Consider the following 17,139-nt stretch of genomic DNA (forward strand, 5'->3'; position numbering starts at 1 on the left):
CGGGAGCTTTGGAGGAAGGTAGGCCCACTTTTGAAGTGGGCCTGCGGCCTAAAAGATTTTAATCACGAATGTGTCTTTTACGGTCTTTTTAACTGCCCCAATTTTAAACAGCAGATGATCTGCTGGATGATTATTAATTGTTTTAAAAATGCCATCTGGAAAGTTAGGAACATCTTACTTTTTAAACATGATTTTATTGATGTTAAAAACTGTATAAAGCTGGCCCTGAGTGAGATGTACATCTATTACCTAAGAGACAAGAAACAGTTGGGGGCCAGCGAGGCAGCATCCATGTGGTGTCTGCCTCTATGGAACGAAATAACAGTATAATCAGTTTTTATGACATTTGTATAATGTTTTATCCTGCCATTTTTATTTTTTCTCCTTTTATTACTGGTTTTATTATTTGTATTTTAAAACTTTTGTGAACCTTTTATTATTTTGCATTTTAAATTTTGTATGGTTTCTTATTTATTCAATAAAATTTTGTTGAAACCTTATCTGTTCTTATCAGTTTAATATCTGATACGTCCCCTATCTGGGGACCATATATTAAATGGATTTTTGAGAACGGGGGCCGATTTCGAAGCTTGCTTCCGTCGCCCTATGCATTGACCCGATATGGCAGTATCTTCGGGTACAGTGCACCACCCCCTTACAGGGTTAAAAAGAAAGATTCCTACTTTCATTGCTACCTGCTTGCTGGCTAGCCAGCTAGCCAGCCCTGTGGGCCTTGCTGCTGCTGCAGCCAAAAAACAAAAGGTGGTGCTGCTGCTGCTGCTGCTTCTGCTGCTTCTGCTTCTGCTTGTGTCTGGCCGCTGTTGGAGCGTCCAGGCACAGGACTTCTGCTGCTGCTGACTAAATGGCCTCCTTAATTGGATCATTTGAGTAGCCAGCACACCTGTGCAGGTAGGGCATGACATGATAGGCAGCTGCCTTGATAGCGGGTGGGTGCTGAATGTTCCTAATTGACAAAATAAGATTAATGCTTATGAAGAAATATAAAATCTCATCCCTTCCCCAATATCGCGCCACACCCCTACCCCTTAATTCCCTGGTTGAACTTGATGGACATATGTCTTTTTTCGACCGTACTAACTATGTAACTATGTAACATAACATGGGGGGGGGGGGGGGTCTCCTGGCTGTTCACACAGGTGTGTCATTGCTGTACATTGACCATGCATTGCTTCTGTGGTATTGCAAAGGCAAAGACAAATGCTTCCAGCCATCCATTGCACTAATGGATTGGTCATCAGCTGGCTGTCTATGTCCCGCATCAATATAGACCAAAGTACAGAGGGTTAGGCTATGCTATTGTGCACCTACCTGATGCATCAGAAGGTGCGAGGCCCTTGCTAAATTCTGTGCACAGACTTTGAGATCTATACTTTAGACTGTATCTAAACCTGCTCCAACATGGACTGACATTCTGGCCTACTTTCAGCCGATGTGACTTGTCTGTCGCTGAACAGTTGCTTTTTATGTATTCAGCACCTATGTATAATGTTGTAAAAATGCTCTAGAAGCTAAAGTCGCAGAAATGTCACACATATTTGGCCTGCAACTTTCTGTGCGACAAATTCAGACAGGAAAAATCAGTATAAATCCTTAGAAAATTATCCCCCAGTGTCTCCATCTGCTGGCGGTATTGAATAAGCATTGCTGCACTGATGGGGTATGCATTAGACGAAAAAAAAGAAGAAAAAGAAGAATAATACGCCCAGAAAAGAGGCGAAAAGGAGAAAAACGTAAAAAAACGTGAAAAAAAAGTAAGAGGAAGAGAAGGGAAAGAAAGGTGGAAATGGGTTTAAAAGTGATTTCGGCGGAGAAATATATATATATATATATATATATATATATATATATATATATATACGCGCACACACACACATATATATAAACGTATTCTCCGTTGAGATATTGCAGCCGCTGCTGTGTCCAGGCCCAGGAGCCTTAGCACTGTGCTGTGATGTCACTCAATACCACTGACATCACTAGGTGTAAACAACATCTCTCCTTTGCTGTGTATGTGACTATGGAGCTGTTTGGTGATGTCGTCTATTATGGCCTTCATAGAAGCAACAGGAGATTGTTGCATCCATCTAGAACCCTCAGAACTACAGTGCTATGATGTCACTCACTTCCACAGGCCTTGCAGAGTGTAAACAACAACAACCCAGCTTTGTTGTGTATGTAACCATAGGGATTTGTGATGTCACCTAGAACCTTCACAGCAGCGACAGCTTTATGAGGAGCATCAGCACTGCTCTGCCTGAGCAGAACCATCACCGCCATAGGTTGTCAAATAACCCGGGTTTAACCCACACAGGTAAGTCCAATGGGGTGCAGGCATGTCCTCTATGCTTACAGCTTCCCGTGGGTGTTGGTTTGATACCGTTTGGGGACAGCCAAGGAGGCATCTGCAGGCAACAAAGGTAGGTGTGTGCTTGTGTGTGTGTTTCCTATGCAGATCCTAAGCCCAGTGTCACATGCAAGTAGGAGGAGTAAGAAGGGTTCCTGGCAAATCCGGGTTATGGATTGCATTTAAAAAGGCCCCGTGGGAGTGCAATGGGCCCCTGTCTTGCTGCTTAGCAATAATGGTATGGGTTTAGGTTCTGCTGTGTGTACTGGTGGTTGACTGCCCCCCAGCCCAGAGTGTGCATGGAAAATTGTCTGGCAGCCTCCCTGACAGCAAGCAGTGATAGTGCCCATGAAGGGCACCTTGTTGGGCCCGCCCCTTTCACGGTTATCGCTTCTCGGCCTTTTGGCTAAGATCAAGTGTAGTATCTGTTCTTATCAGTTTAATATCTGATACGTCCCCTATCTGGGGACCATATATTAAATGGATTTTTGAGAACGGGGGCCGATTTCGAAGCTTGCTTCCGTCGCCCTATGCATTGACCCGATATGGCAGTATCTTCGGGTACAGTGCACCACCCCCTTACAGGGTTAAAAAGAAAGATTCCTACTTTCATTGCTACCTGCTTGCTGGCTAGCCAGCTAGCCAGCCCTGTGGGCCTTGCTGCTGCTGCAGCCAAAAAACAAAAGGTGGTGCTTCTGCTGCTTCTGCTTCTGCTTGTGTCTGGCCACTGTTGGAGCGTCCAGGCACAGGACTTCTGCTGCTGCTGACTAAATGGCCTCCTTAATTGGATCATTTGAGTAGCCAGCACACCTGTGCAGGTAGGGCATGACATGATAGGCAGCTGCCTTGATAGCGGGTGGGTGCTGAATGTTCCTAATTGACAAAATAAGATTAATGCTTATGAAGAAATATAAAATCTCATCCCTTCCCCAATATCGCGCCACACCCCTACCCCTTAATTCCCTGGTTGAACTTGATGGACATATGTCTTTTTTCGACCGTACTAACTATGTAACTATGTAACATAACATGGGGGGGGGGGGGGGTCTCCTGGCTGTTCACACAGGTGTGTCATTGCTGTACATTGACCATGCATTGCTTCTGTGGTATTGCAAAGGCAAAGACAAATGCTTCCAGCCATCCATTGCACTAATGGATTGGTCATCAGCTGGCTGTCTATGTCCCGCATCAATATAGACCAAAGTACTGAGGGTTAGGCTATGCTATTGTGCACCTACCTGATGCATCAGAAGGTGCGAGGCCCTTGCTAAATTCTGTGCACAGACTTTGAGATCTATACTTTAGACTGTATCTAAACCTGCTCCAACATGGACTGACATTCTGGCCTACTTTCAGCCGATGCGACTTGTCTGTCGCTGAACAGTCGCTTTTTATGTATTCAGCACCTATGTATAATGTTGTAAAAATGCTCTAGAAGCTAAAGTCGCAGAAATGTCACACATATTTGGCCTGCAACTTTCTGTGCGACAAATTCAGACAGGAAAAATCTGTATAAATCCTTAGAAAATTATCCCCCAGTGTCTCCATCTGCTGGCGGTATTGAATAAGCATTGCTGCACTGATGGGGTATGCATTAGACGAAAAAAAAGAAGAAAAAGAAGAATAATACGCCCAGAAAAGAGGCGAAAAGGAGAAAAACGTAAAAAAACGTGAAAAAAAAGTAAGAGGAAGAGAAGGGAAAAAAAGGTGGAAATGGGTTTAAAAGTGATTTCGGCGGAGAAATATATATATATATATATATATATATATATATATATATATATACGCGCACACACACACATATATATAAACGTATTCTCCGTTGAGATATTGCAGCCGCTGCTGTGTCCAGGCCCAGGAGCCTTAGCACTGTGCTGTGATGTCACTCAATACCACTGACATCACTAGGTGTAAACAACATCTCTCCTTTGCTGTGTATGTGACTATGGAGCTGTTTGGTGATGTCGTCTATTATGGCCTTCATAGAAGCAACAGGAGATTGTTGCATCCATCTAGAACCCTCAGAACTACAGTGCTATGATGTCACTCACTTCCACAGGCCTTGCAGAGTGTAAACAACAACAACCCAGCTTTGTTGTGTATGTAACCATAGGGATTTGTGATGTCACCTAGAACCTTCACAGCAGCGACAGCTTTATGAGGAGCATCAGCACTGCTCTGCCTGAGCAGAACCATCACCGCCATAGGTTGTCAAATAACCCGGGTTTAACCCACACAGGTAAGTCCAATGGGGTGCAGGCATGTCCTCTATGCTTACAGCTTCCCGTGGGTGTTGGTTTGATACCGTTTGGGGACAGCCAAGGAGGCATCTGCAGGCAACAAAGGTAGGTGTGTGCTTGTGTGTGTGTTTCCTATGCAGATCCTAAGCCCAGTGTCACATGCAAGTAGGAGGAGTAAGAAGGGTTCCTGGCAAATCCGGGTTATGGATTGCATTTAAAAAGGCCCCGTGGGAGTGCAATGGGCCCCTGTCTTGCTGCTTAGCAATAATGGTATGGGTTTAGGTTCTGCTGTGTGTACTGGTGGTTGACTGCCCCCCAGCCCAGAGTGTGCATGGAAAATTGTCTGGCAGCCTCCCTGACAGCAAGCAGTGATAGTGCCCATGAAGGGCACCTTGTTGGGCCCGCCCCTTTCACGGTTATCGCTTCTCGGCCTTTTGGCTAAGATCAAGTGTAGTATCTGTTCTTATCAGTTTAATATCTGATACGTCCCCTATCTGGGGACCATATATTAAATGGATTTTTGAGAACGGGGGCCGATTTCGAAGCTTGCTTCCGTCGCCCTATGCATTGACCCGATATGGCAGTATCTTCGGGTACAGTGCACCACCCCCTTACAGGGTTAAAAAGAAAGATTCCTACTTTCATTGCTACCTGCTTGCTGGCTAGCCAGCTAGCCAGCCCTGTGGGCCTTGCTGCTGCTGCAGCCAAAAAACAAAAGGTGGTGCTGCTGCTGCTTCTGCTGCTTCTGCTTCTGCTTGTGTCTGGCCGCTGTTGGAGCGTCCAGGCACAGGACTTCTGCTGCTGCTGACTAAATGGCCTCCTTAATTGGATCATTTGAGTAGCCAGCACACCTGTGCAGGTAGGGCATGACATGATAGGCAGCTGCCTTGATAGCGGGTGGGTGCTGAATGTTCCTAATTGACAAAATAAGATTAATGCTTATGAAGAAATATAAAATCTCATCCCTTCCCCAATATCGCGCCACACCCCTACCCCTTAATTCCCTGGTTGAACTTGATGGACATATGTCTTTTTTCGACCGTACTAACTATGTAACTATGTAACATAACATGGGGGGGGGGGGGGTCTCCTGGCTGTTCACACAGGTGTGTCATTGCTGTACATTGACCATGCATTGCTTCTGTGGTATTGCAAAGGCAAAGACAAATGCTTCCAGCCATCCATTGCACTAATGGATTGGTCATCAGCTGGTTGTCTATGTCCCGCATCAATATAGACCAAAGTACAGAGGGTTAGGCTATGCTATTGTGCACCTACCTGATGCATCAGAAGGTGCGAGGCCCTTGCTAAATTCTGTGCACAGACTTTGAGATCTATACTTTAGACTGTATCTAAACCTGCTCCAACATGGACTGACATTCTGGCCTACTTTCAGCCGATGCGACTTGTCTGTCGCTGAACAGTCGCTTTTTATGTATTCAGCACCTATGTATAATGTTGTAAAAATGCTCTAGAAGCTAAAGTCGCAGAAATGTCACACATATTTGGCCTGCAACTTTCTGTGCGACAAATTCAGACAGGAAAAATCAGTATAAATCCTTAGAAAATTATCCCCCAGTGTCTCCATCTGCTGGCGGTATTGAATAAGCATTGCTGCACTGATGGGGTATGCATTAGACGAAAAAAAAGAAGAAAAAGAAGAATAATACGCCCAGAAAAGAGGCGAAAAGGAGAAAAACGTAAAAAAACGTGAAAAAAAAGTAAGAGGAAGAGAAGGGAAAAAAAGGTGGAAATGGGTTTAAAAGTGATTTCGGCGGAGAAATATATATATATATATATATATATATATATATATACGCGCACACACACACATATATATAAACGTATTCTCCGTTGAGATATTGCAGCCGCTGCTGTGTCCAGGCCCAGGAGCCTTAGCACTGTGCTGTGATGTCACTCAATACCACTGACATCACTAGGTGTAAACAACATCTCTCCTTTGCTGTGTATGTGACTATGGAGCTGTTTGGTGATGTCGTCTATTATGGCCTTCATAGAAGCAACAGGAGATTGTTGCATCCATCTAGAACCCTCAGAACTACAGTGCTATGATGTCACTCACTTCCACAGGCCTTGCAGAGTGTAAACAACAACAACCCAGCTTTGTTGTGTATGTAACCATAGGGATTTGTGATGTCACCTAGAACCTTCACAGCAGCGACAGCTTTATGAGGAGCATCAGCACTGCTCTGCCTGAGCAGAACCATCACCGCCATAGGTTGTCAAATAACCCGGGTTTAACCCACACAGGTAAGTCCAATGGGGTGCAGGCATGTCCTCTATGCTTACAGCTTCCCGTGGGTGTTGGTTTGATACCGTTTGGGGACAGCCAAGGAGGCATCTGCAGGCAACAAAGGTAGGTGTGTGCTTGTGTGTGTGTTTCCTATGCAGATCCTAAGCCCAGTGTCACATGCAAGTAGGAGGAGTAAGAAGGGTTCCTGGCAAATCCGGGTTATGGATTGCATTTAAAAAGGCCCCGTGGGAGTGCAATGGGCCCCTGTCTTGCTGCTTAGCAATAATGGTATGGGTTTAGGTTCTGCTGTGTGTACTGGTGGTTGACTGCCCCCCAGCCCAGAGTGTGCATGGAAAATTGTCTGGCAGCCTCCCTGACAGCAAGCAGTGATAGTGCCCATGAAGGGCACCTTGTTGGGCCCGCCCCTTTCACGGTTATCGCTTCTCGGCCTTTTGGCTAAGATCAAGTGTAGTATCTGTTCTTATCAGTTTAATATCTGATACGTCCCCTATCTGGGGACCATATATTAAATGGATTTTTGAGAACGGGGGCCGATTTCGAAGCTTGCTTCCGTCGCCCTATGCATTGACCCGATATGGCAGTATCTTCGGGTACAGTGCACCACCCCCTTACAGGGTTAAAAAGAAAGATTCCTACTTTCATTGCTACCTGCTTGCTGGCTAGCCAGCTAGCCAGCCCTGTGGGCCTTGCTGCTGCTGCAGCCAAAAAACAAAAGGTGGTGCTGCTGCTGCTTCTGCTGCTTCTGCTTCTGCTTGTGTCTGGCCGCTGTTGGAGCGTCCAGGCACAGGACTTCTGCTGCTGCTGACTAAATGGCCTCCTTAATTGGATCATTTGAGTAGCCAGCACACCTGTGCAGGTAGGGCATGACATGATAGGCAGCTGCCTTGATAGCGGGTGGGTGCTGAATGTTCCTAATTGACAAAATAAGATTAATGCTTATGAAGAAATATAAAATCTCATCCCTTCCCCAATATCGCGCCACACCCCTACCCCTTAATTCCCTGGTTGAACTTGATGGACATATGTCTTTTTTCGACCGTACTAACTATGTAACTATGTAACATAACATGGGGGGGGGGGGGGTCTCCTGGCTGTTCACACAGGTGTGTCATTGCTGTACATTGACCATGCATTGCTTCTGTGGTATTGCAAAGGCAAAGACAAATGCTTCCAGCCATCCATTGCACTAATGGATTGGTCATCAGCTGGTTGTCTATGTCCCGCATCAATATAGACCAAAGTACAGAGGGTTAGGCTATGCTATTGTGCACCTACCTGATGCATCAGAAGGTGCGAGGCCCTTGCTAAATTCTGTGCACAGACTTTGAGATCTATACTTTAGACTGTATCTAAACCTGCTCCAACATGGACTGACATTCTGGCCTACTTTCAGCCGATGCGACTTGTCTGTCGCTGAACAGTCGCTTTTTATGTATTCAGCACCTATGTATAATGTTGTAAAAATGCTCTAGAAGCTAAAGTCGCAGAAATGTCACACATATTTGGCCTGCAACTTTCTGTGCGACAAATTCAGACAGGAAAAATCAGTATAAATCCTTAGAAAATTATCCCCCAGTGTCTCCATCTGCTGGCGGTATTGAATAAGCATTGCTGCACTGATGGGGTATGCATTAGACGAAAAAAAAGAAGAAAAAGAAGAATAATACGCCCAGAAAAGAGGCGAAAAGGAGAAAAACGTAAAAAAACGTGAAAAAAAAGTAAGAGGAAGAGAAGGGAAAAAAAGGTGGAAATGGGTTTAAAAGTGATTTCGGCGGAGAAATATATATATATATATATATATATATATATATATACGCGCACACACACACATATATATAAACGTATTCTCCGTTGAGATATTGCAGCCGCTGCTGTGTCCAGGCCCAGGAGCCTTAGCACTGTGCTGTGATGTCACTCAATACCACTGACATCACTAGGTGTAAACAACATCTCTCCTTTGCTGTGTATGTGACTATGGAGCTGTTTGGTGATGTCGTCTATTATGGCCTTCATAGAAGCAACAGGAGATTGTTGCATCCATCTAGAACCCTCAGAACTACAGTGCTATGATGTCACTCACTTCCACAGGCCTTGCAGAGTGTAAACAACAACAACCCAGCTTTGTTGTGTATGTAACCATAGGGATTTGTGATGTCACCTAGAACCTTCACAGCAGCGACAGCTTTATGAGGAGCATCAGCACTGCTCTGCCTGAGCAGAACCATCACCGCCATAGGTTGTCAAATAACCCGGGTTTAACCCACACAGGTAAGTCCAATGGGGTGCAGGCATGTCCTCTATGCTTACAGCTTCCCGTGGGTGTTGGTTTGATACCGTTTGGGGACAGCCAAGGAGGCATCTTCAGGCAACAAAGGTAGGTGTGTGCTTGTGTGTGTGTTTCCTATGCAGATCCTAAGCCCAGTGTCACATGCAAGTAGGAGGAGTAAGAAGGGTTCCTGGCAAATCCGGGTTATGGATTGCATTTAAAAAGGCCCCATGGGAGTGCAATGGGCCCCTGTCTTGCTGCTTAGCAATAATGGTATGGGTTTAGGTTCTGCTGTGTGTACTGGTGGTTGACTGCCCCCCAGCCCAGAGTGTGCATGGAAAATTGTCTGGCAGCCTCCCTGACAGCAAGCAGTGATAGTGCCCATGAAGGGCACCTTGTTGGGCCCGCCCCTTTCACGGTTATCGCTTCTCGGCCTTTTGGCTAAGATCAAGTGTAGTATCTGTTCTTATCAGTTTAATATCTGATACGTCCCCTATCTGGGGACCATATATTAAATGGATTTTTGAGAACGGGGGCCGATTTCGAAGCTTGCTTCCGTCGCCCTATGCATTGACCCGATATGGCAGTATCTTCGGGTACAGTGCACCACCCCCTTACAGGGTTAAAAAGAAAGATTCCTACTTTCATTGCTACCTGCTTGCTGGCTAGCCAGCTAGCCAGCCCTGTGGGCCTTGCTGCTGCTGCAGCCAAAAAACAAAAGGTGGTGCTGCTGCTGCTTCTGCTGCTTCTGCTTCTGCTTGTGTCTGGCCGCTGTTGGAGCGTCCAGGCACAGGACTTCTGCTGCTGCTGACTAAATGGCCTCCTTAATTGGATCATTTGAGTAGCCAGCACACCTGTGCAGGTAGGGCATGACATGATAGGCAGCTGCCTTGATAGCGGGTGGGTGCTGAATGTTCCTAATTGACAAAATAAGATTAATGCTTATGAAGAAATATAAAATCTCATCCCTTCCCCAATATCGCGCCACACCCCTACCCCTTAATTCCCTGGTTGAACTTGATGGACATATGTCTTTTTTCGACCGTACTAACTATGTAACTATGTAACATAACATGGGGGGGGGGGGGGGGGTCTCCTGGCTGTTCACACAGGTGTGTCATTGCTGTACATTGACCATGCATTGCTTCTGTGGTATTGCAAAGGCAAAGACAAATGCTTCCAGCCATCCATTGCACTAATGGATTGGTCATCAGCTGGCTGTCTATGTCCCGCATCAATATAGACCAAAGTACAGAGGGTTAGGCTATGCTATTGTGCACCTACCTGATGCATCAGAAGGTGCGAGGCCCTTGCTAAATTCTGTGCACAGACTTTGAGATCTATACTTTAGACTGTATCTAAACCTGCTCCAACATGGACTGACATTCTGGCCTACTTTCAGCCGATGTGACTTGTCTGTCGCTGAACAGTTGCTTTTTATGTATTCAGCACCTATGTATAATGTTGTAAAAATGCTCTAGAAGCTAAAGTCGCAGAAATGTCACATATATTTGGCCTGCAACTTTCTGTGCGACAAATTCAGACAGGAAAAATCAGTATAAATCCTTAGAAAATTATCCCCCAGTGTCTCCATCTGCTGGCGGTATTGAATAAGCATTGCTGCACTGATGGGGTATGCATTAGACGAAAAAAAAGAAGAAAAAGAAGAATAATACGCCCAGAAAAGAGGCGAAAAGGAGAAAAACGTAAAAAAACGTGAAAAAAAAGTAAGAGGAAGAGAAGGGAAAAAAAGGTGGAAATGGGTTTAAAAGTGATTTCGGCGGAGAAATATATATATATATATATATATATATATATATATATATATATACGCGCACACACACACATATATATAAACGTATTCTCCGTTGAGATATTGCAGCCGCTGCTGTGTCCAGGCCCAGGAGCCTTAGCACTGTGCTGTGATGTCACTCAATACCACTGACATCACTAGGTGTAAACAACATCTCTCCTTTGCTGTGTATGTGACTATGGAGCTGTTTGGTGATGTCGTCTATTATGGCCTTCATAGAAGCAACAGGAGATTGTTGCATCCATCTAGAACCCTCAGAACTACAGTGCTATGATGTCACTCACTTCCACAGGCCTTGCAGAGTGTAAACAACAACAACCCAGCTTTGTTGTGTATGTAACCATAGGGATTTGTGATGTCACCTAGAACCTTCACAGCAGCGACAGCTTTATGAGGAGCATCAGCACTGCTCTGCCTGAGCAGAACCATCACCGCCATAGGTTGTCAAATAACCCGGGTTTAACCCACACAGGTAAGTCCAATGGGGTGCAGGCATGTCCTCTATGCTTACAGCTTCCCGTGGGTGTTGGTTTGATACCGTTTGGGGACAGCCAAGGAGGCATCTGCAGGCAACAAAGGTAGGTGTGTGCTTGTGTGTGTGTTTCCTATGCAGATCCTAAGCCCAGTGTCACATGCAAGTAGGAGGAGTAAGAAGGGTTCCTGGCAAATCCGGGTTATGGATTGCATTTAAAAAGGCCCCGTGGGAGTGCAATGGGCCCCTGTCTTGCTGCTTAGCAATAATGGTATGGGTTTAGGTTCTGCTGTGTGTACTGGTGGTTGACTGCCCCCCAGCCCAGAGTGTGCATGGAAAATTGTCTGGCAGCCTCCCTGACAGCAAGCAGTGATAGTGCCCATGAAGGGCACCTTGTTGGGCCCGCCCCTTTCACGGTTATCGCTTCTCGGCCTTTTGGCTAAGATCAAGTGTAGTATCTGTTCTTATCAGTTTAATATCTGATACGTCCCCTATCTGGGGACCATATATTAAATGGATTTTTGAGAACGGGGGCCGATTTCGAAGCTTGCTTCCGTCGCCCTATGCATTGACCCGATATGGCAGTATCTTCGGGTACAGTGCACCACCCCCTTACAGGGTTAAAAAGAAAGATTCCTACTTTCATTGCTACCTGCTTGCTGGCTAGCCAGCTAGCCAGCCCTGTGGGCCTTGCTGCTGCTGCAGCCAAAAAACAAAAGGTGGTGCTTCTGCTGCTTCTGCTGCTTCTGCTTCTGCTTGTGTCTGGCCGCTGTTGGAGCGTCCAGGCACAGGACTTCTGCTGCTGCTGACTAAATGGCCTCCTTAATTGGATCATTTGAGTAGCCAGCACACCTGTGCAGGTAGGGCATGACATGATAGGCAGCTGCCTTGATAGCGGGTGGGTGCTGAATGTTCCTAATTGACAAAATAAGATTAATGCTTATGAAGAAATATAAAATCTCATCCCTTCCCCAATATCGCGCCACACCCCTACCCCTTAATTCCCTGGTTGAACTTGATGGACATATGTCTTTTTTCGACCGTACTAACTATGTAACTATGTAACATAACATGGGGGGGGGGGGGGGTCTCCTGGCTGTTCACACAGGTGTGTCATTGCTGTACATTGACCATGCATTGCTTCTGTGGTATTGCAAAGGCAAAGACAAATGCTTCCAGCCATCCATTGCACTAATGGATTGGTCATCAGCTGGTTGTCTATGTCCCGCATCAATATAGACCAAAGTACAGAGGGTTAGGCTATGCTATTGTGCACCTACCTGATGCATCAGAAGGTGCGAGGCCCTTGCTAAATTCTGTGCACAGACTTTGAGATCTATACTTTAGACTGTATCTAAACCTGCTCCAACATGGACTGACATTCTGGCCTACTTTCAGCCGATGCGACTTGTCTGTCGCTGAACAGTCGCTTTTTATGTATTCAGCACCTATGTATAATGTTGTAAAAATGCTCTAGAAGCTAAAGTCGCAGAAATGTCACACATATTTGGCCTGCAACTTTCTGTGCGACAAATTCAGACAGGAAAAATCAGTATAAATCCTTAGAAAATTATCCCCCAGTGTCTCCATCTGCTGGCGGTATTGAATAAGCATTGCTGCACTGATGGGGTATGCATTAGACGAAAAAAAAGAAGAAAAAGAAGAATAATACGCCCAGAAAAGAGGCGAAAAGTAGAAAAACGTAAAAAAACGTGAAAAAAAAGTAAGAGGAAGAGAAGGGAAAAAAAGGTGGAAATGGGTTTAAAAGTGATTTCGGCGGAGAAATATATATATATATATATATATATATATATATATATATATATATATATACGCGCACACACACACATATATATAAACGTATTCTCCGTTGAGATATTGCAGCCGCTGCTGTGTCCAGGCCCAGGAGCCTTAGCACTGTGCTGTGATGTCACTCAAAACCACTGACATCACTAGGTGTAAACAACATCTCTCCTTTGCTGTGTATGTGACTATGGAGCTGTTTGGTGATGTCGTCTATTATGGCCTTCATAGAAGCAACAGGAGATTGTTGCATCCATCTAGAACCCTCAGAACTACAGTGCTATAATGTCACTCACTTCCACAGGCCTTGCAGAGTGTAAACAACAACAACCCAGCTTTGTTGTGTATGTAACCATAGGGATTTGTGATGTCACCTAGAACCTTCACAGCAGCGACAGCTTTATGAGGAGCATCAGCACTGCTCTGCCTGAGCAGAACCATCACCGCCATAGGTTGTCAAATAACCCGGGTTTAACCCACACAGGTAAGTCCAATGGGGTGCAGGCATGTCCTCTATGCTTACAGCTTCCCGTGGGTGTTGGTTTGATACCGTTTGGGGACAGCCAAGGAGGCATCTGCAGGCAACAAAGGTAGGTGTGTGCTTGTGTGTGTGTTTCCTATGCAGATCCTAAGCCCAGTGTCACATGCAAGTAGGAGGAGTAAGAAGGGTTCCTGGCAAATCCGGGTTATGGATTGCATTTAAAAAGGCCCCGTGGGAGTGCAATGGGCCCCTGTCTTGCTGCTTAGCAATAATGGTATGGGTTTAGGTTCTGCTGTGTGTACTGGTGGTTGACTGCCCCCCAGCCCAGAGTGTGCATGGAAAATTGTCTGGCAGCCTCCCTGACAGCAAGCAGTGATAGTGCCCATGAAGGGCACCTTGTTGGGCCCGCCCCTTTCACGGTTATCGCTTCTCGGCCTTTTGGCTAAGATCAAGTGTAGTATCTGTTCTTATCAGTTTAATATCTGATACGTCCCCTATCTGGGGACCATATATTAAATGGATTTTTGAGAACGGGGGCCGATTTCGAAGCTTGCTTCCGTCGCCATATGCATTGACCCGATATGGCAGTATCTTCGGGTACAGTGCACCACCCCCTTACAGGGTTAAAAAGAAAGATTCCTACTTTCATTGCTACCTGCTTGCTGGCTAGCCAGCTAGCCAGCCCTGTGGGCCTTGCTGCTGCTGCAGCCAAAAAACAAAAGGTGGTGCTTCTGCTGCTTCTGCTTCTGCTTGTGTCTGGCCGCTGTTGGAGCGTCCAGGCACAGGACTTCTGCTGCTGCTGACTAAATGGCCTCCTTAATTGGATCATTTGAGTAGCCAGCACACCTGTGCAGGTAGGGCATGACATGATAGGCAGCTGCCTTGATAGCGGGTGGGTGCTGAATGTTCCTAATTGACAAAATAAGATTAATGCTTATGAAGAAATATAAAATCTCATCCCTTCCCCAATATCGCGCCACACCCCTACCCCTTAATTCCCTGGTTGAACTTGATGGACATATGTCTTTTTTCGACCGTACTAACTATGTAACTATGTAACATAACATGGGGGGGGGGGGGGTCTCCTGGCTGTTCACACAGGTGTGTCATTGCTGTACATTGACCATGCATTGCTTCTGTGGTATTGCAAAGGCAAAGACAAATGCTTCCAGCCATCCATTGCACTAATGGATTGGTCATCAGCTGGCTGTCTATGTCCCGCATCAATATAGACCAAAGTACAGAGGGTTAGGCTATGCTATTGTGCACCTACCTGATGCATCAGAAGGTGCGAGGCCCTTGCTAAATTCTGTGCACAGACTTTGAGATCTATACTTTAGACTGTATCTAAACCTGCTCCAACATGGACTGACATTCTGGCCTACTTTCAGCCGATGCGACTTGTCTGTCGCTGAACAGTCGCTTTTTATGTATTCAGCACCTATGTATAATGTTGTAAAAATGCTCTAGAAGCTAAAGTCGCAGAAATGTCACACATATTTGGCCTGCAACTTTCTGTGCGACAAATCCAGACAGGAAAAATCAGTATAAATCCTTAGAAAATTATCCCCCAGTGTCTCCATCTGCTGGCGGTATTGAATAAGCATTGCTGCACTGATGGGGTATGCATTAGACGAAAAAAAAGAAGAAAAAGAAGAATAATACGCCCAGAAAAGAGGCGAAAAGGAGAAAAACGTAAAAAAACGTGAAAAAAAAGTAAGAGGAAGAGAAGGGAAAAAAAGGTGGAAATGGGTTTAAAAGTGATTTCGGCGGAGAAATGTATATATATATATATATATATATATATATATATATATATATATATATATATACGCGCACACACACACATATATATAAACGTATTCTCCGTTGAGATATTGCAGCCGCTGCTGTGTCCAGGCCCAGGAGCCTTAGCACTGTGCTGTGATGTCACTCAATACCACTGACATCACTAGGTGTAAACAACATCTCTCCTTTGCTGTGTATGTGACTATGGAGCTGTTTGGTGATGTCGTCTATTATGGCCTTCATAGAAGCAACAGGAGATTGTTGCATCCATCTAGAACCCTCAGAACTACAGTGCTATGATGTCACTCACTTCCACAGGCCTTGCAGAGTGTAAACAACAACAACCCAGCTTTGTTGTGTATGTAACCATAGGGATTTGTGATGTCACCTAGAACCTTCACAGCAGCGACAGCTTTATGAGGAGCATCAGCACTGCTCTGCCTGAGCAGAACCATCACCGCCATAGGTTGTCAAATAACCCGGGTTTAACCCACACAGGTAAGTCCAATGGGGTGCAGGCATGTCCTCTATGCTTACAGCTTCCCGTGGGTGTTGGTTTGATACCGTTTGGGGACAGCCAAGGAGGCATCTGCAGGCAACAAAGGTAGGTGTGTGCTTGTGTGTGTGTTTCCTATGCAGATCCTAAGCCCAGTGTCACATGCAAGTAGGAGGAGTAAGAAGGGTTCCTGGCAAATCCGGGTTATGGATTGCATTTAAAAAGGCCCCGTGGGAGTGCAATGGGCCCCTGTCTTGCTGCTTAGCAATAATGGTATGGGTTTAGGTTCTGCTGTGTGTACTGGTGGTTGACTGCCCCCCAGCCCAGAGTGTGCATGGAAAATTGTTTGGCAGCCTCCCTGACAGCAAGCAGTGATAGTGCCCATGAAGGGCACCTTGTTGGGCCCGCCCCTTTCACGGTTATCGCTTCTCGGCCTTTTGGCTAAGATCAAGTGTAGTATCTGTTCTTATCAGTTTAATATCTGATACGTCCCCTATCTGGGGACCATATATTAAATGGATTTTTGAGAACGGGGGCCGATTTCGAAGCTTGCTTCCGTCGCCCTATGCATTGACCCGATATGGCAGTATCTTCGGGTACAGTGCACCACCCCCTTACAGGGTTAAAAAGAAAGATTCCTACTTTCATTGCTACCTGCTTGCTGGCTAGCCAGCTAGCCAGCCCTGTGGGCCTTGCTGCTGCTGCAGCCAAAAAACAAAAGGTGGTGCTGCTGCTGCTTCTGCTGCTTCTGCTTCTGCTTGTGTCTGGCCGCTGTTGGAGCGTCCAGGCACAGGACTTCTGCTGCTGCTGACTAAATGGCCTCCTTAATTGGATCATTTGAGTAGCCAGCACACCTGTGCAGGTAGGGCATGACATAATAGGCAGCTGCCTTGATAGCGGGTGGGTGCTGAATGTTCCTAATTGACAAAATAAGATTAATGCTTATGAAGAAATATAAAATCTCATCCCTTCCCCAATATCGCGCCACACCCCTACCCCTTAATTCCCTGGTTGAACTTGATGGACATATGTCTTTTTTCGACCGTACTAACTATGTAACTATGTAACATAACATGGGGGGGGGGGGTCTCCTGGCTGTTCACACAGGTGTGTCATTGCTGTACATTGACCATGCATTGC

The 17,139-nt window shown here is 45.7% G+C and overlaps 8 non-coding genes across 8 annotated transcripts; all 8 read left to right on the forward strand.

Moving 5' to 3' along the window:
• The first annotated feature begins 467 nt into the window (after positions 1-467).
• LOC130307800 (U2 spliceosomal RNA) lies at positions 468-653 on the forward strand. Its single transcript, XR_008856958.1, has one exon. It is a non-coding gene; the product is annotated as a U2 spliceosomal RNA (small nuclear RNA).
• Positions 654-2,751: 2,098 nt separating this feature from the next.
• Positions 2,752-2,942, forward strand: LOC130307728 (U2 spliceosomal RNA). The gene has a single exon (XR_008856888.1). It is a non-coding gene; the product is annotated as a U2 spliceosomal RNA (small nuclear RNA).
• A 2,081-nt stretch (positions 2,943-5,023) lies between these two features.
• Positions 5,024-5,214, forward strand: LOC130307730 (U2 spliceosomal RNA). The gene has a single exon (XR_008856890.1). It is a non-coding gene; the product is annotated as a U2 spliceosomal RNA (small nuclear RNA).
• Positions 5,215-7,295: 2,081 nt separating this feature from the next.
• On the forward strand, positions 7,296-7,486 carry LOC130307731 (U2 spliceosomal RNA). Its single transcript, XR_008856891.1, has one exon. It is a non-coding gene; the product is annotated as a U2 spliceosomal RNA (small nuclear RNA).
• A 2,081-nt stretch (positions 7,487-9,567) lies between these two features.
• LOC130307732 (U2 spliceosomal RNA) lies at positions 9,568-9,758 on the forward strand. The gene has a single exon (XR_008856892.1). It is a non-coding gene; the product is annotated as a U2 spliceosomal RNA (small nuclear RNA).
• Positions 9,759-11,850: 2,092 nt separating this feature from the next.
• On the forward strand, positions 11,851-12,041 carry LOC130307733 (U2 spliceosomal RNA). Its single transcript, XR_008856893.1, has one exon. It is a non-coding gene; the product is annotated as a U2 spliceosomal RNA (small nuclear RNA).
• Positions 12,042-14,137: 2,096 nt separating this feature from the next.
• On the forward strand, positions 14,138-14,328 carry LOC130307792 (U2 spliceosomal RNA). Its single transcript, XR_008856950.1, has one exon. It is a non-coding gene; the product is annotated as a U2 spliceosomal RNA (small nuclear RNA).
• Positions 14,329-16,420: 2,092 nt separating this feature from the next.
• Positions 16,421-16,611, forward strand: LOC130307734 (U2 spliceosomal RNA). The gene has a single exon (XR_008856894.1). It is a non-coding gene; the product is annotated as a U2 spliceosomal RNA (small nuclear RNA).
• Positions 16,612-17,139: the final 528 nt, after the last annotated feature.

The sequence above is a fragment of the Hyla sarda genome, unplaced genomic scaffold (assembly GCF_029499605.1).
Source record: "Hyla sarda isolate aHylSar1 unplaced genomic scaffold, aHylSar1.hap1 scaffold_144, whole genome shotgun sequence".
NCBI lineage: Eukaryota > Metazoa > Chordata > Amphibia > Anura > Hylidae > Hyla > Hyla sarda.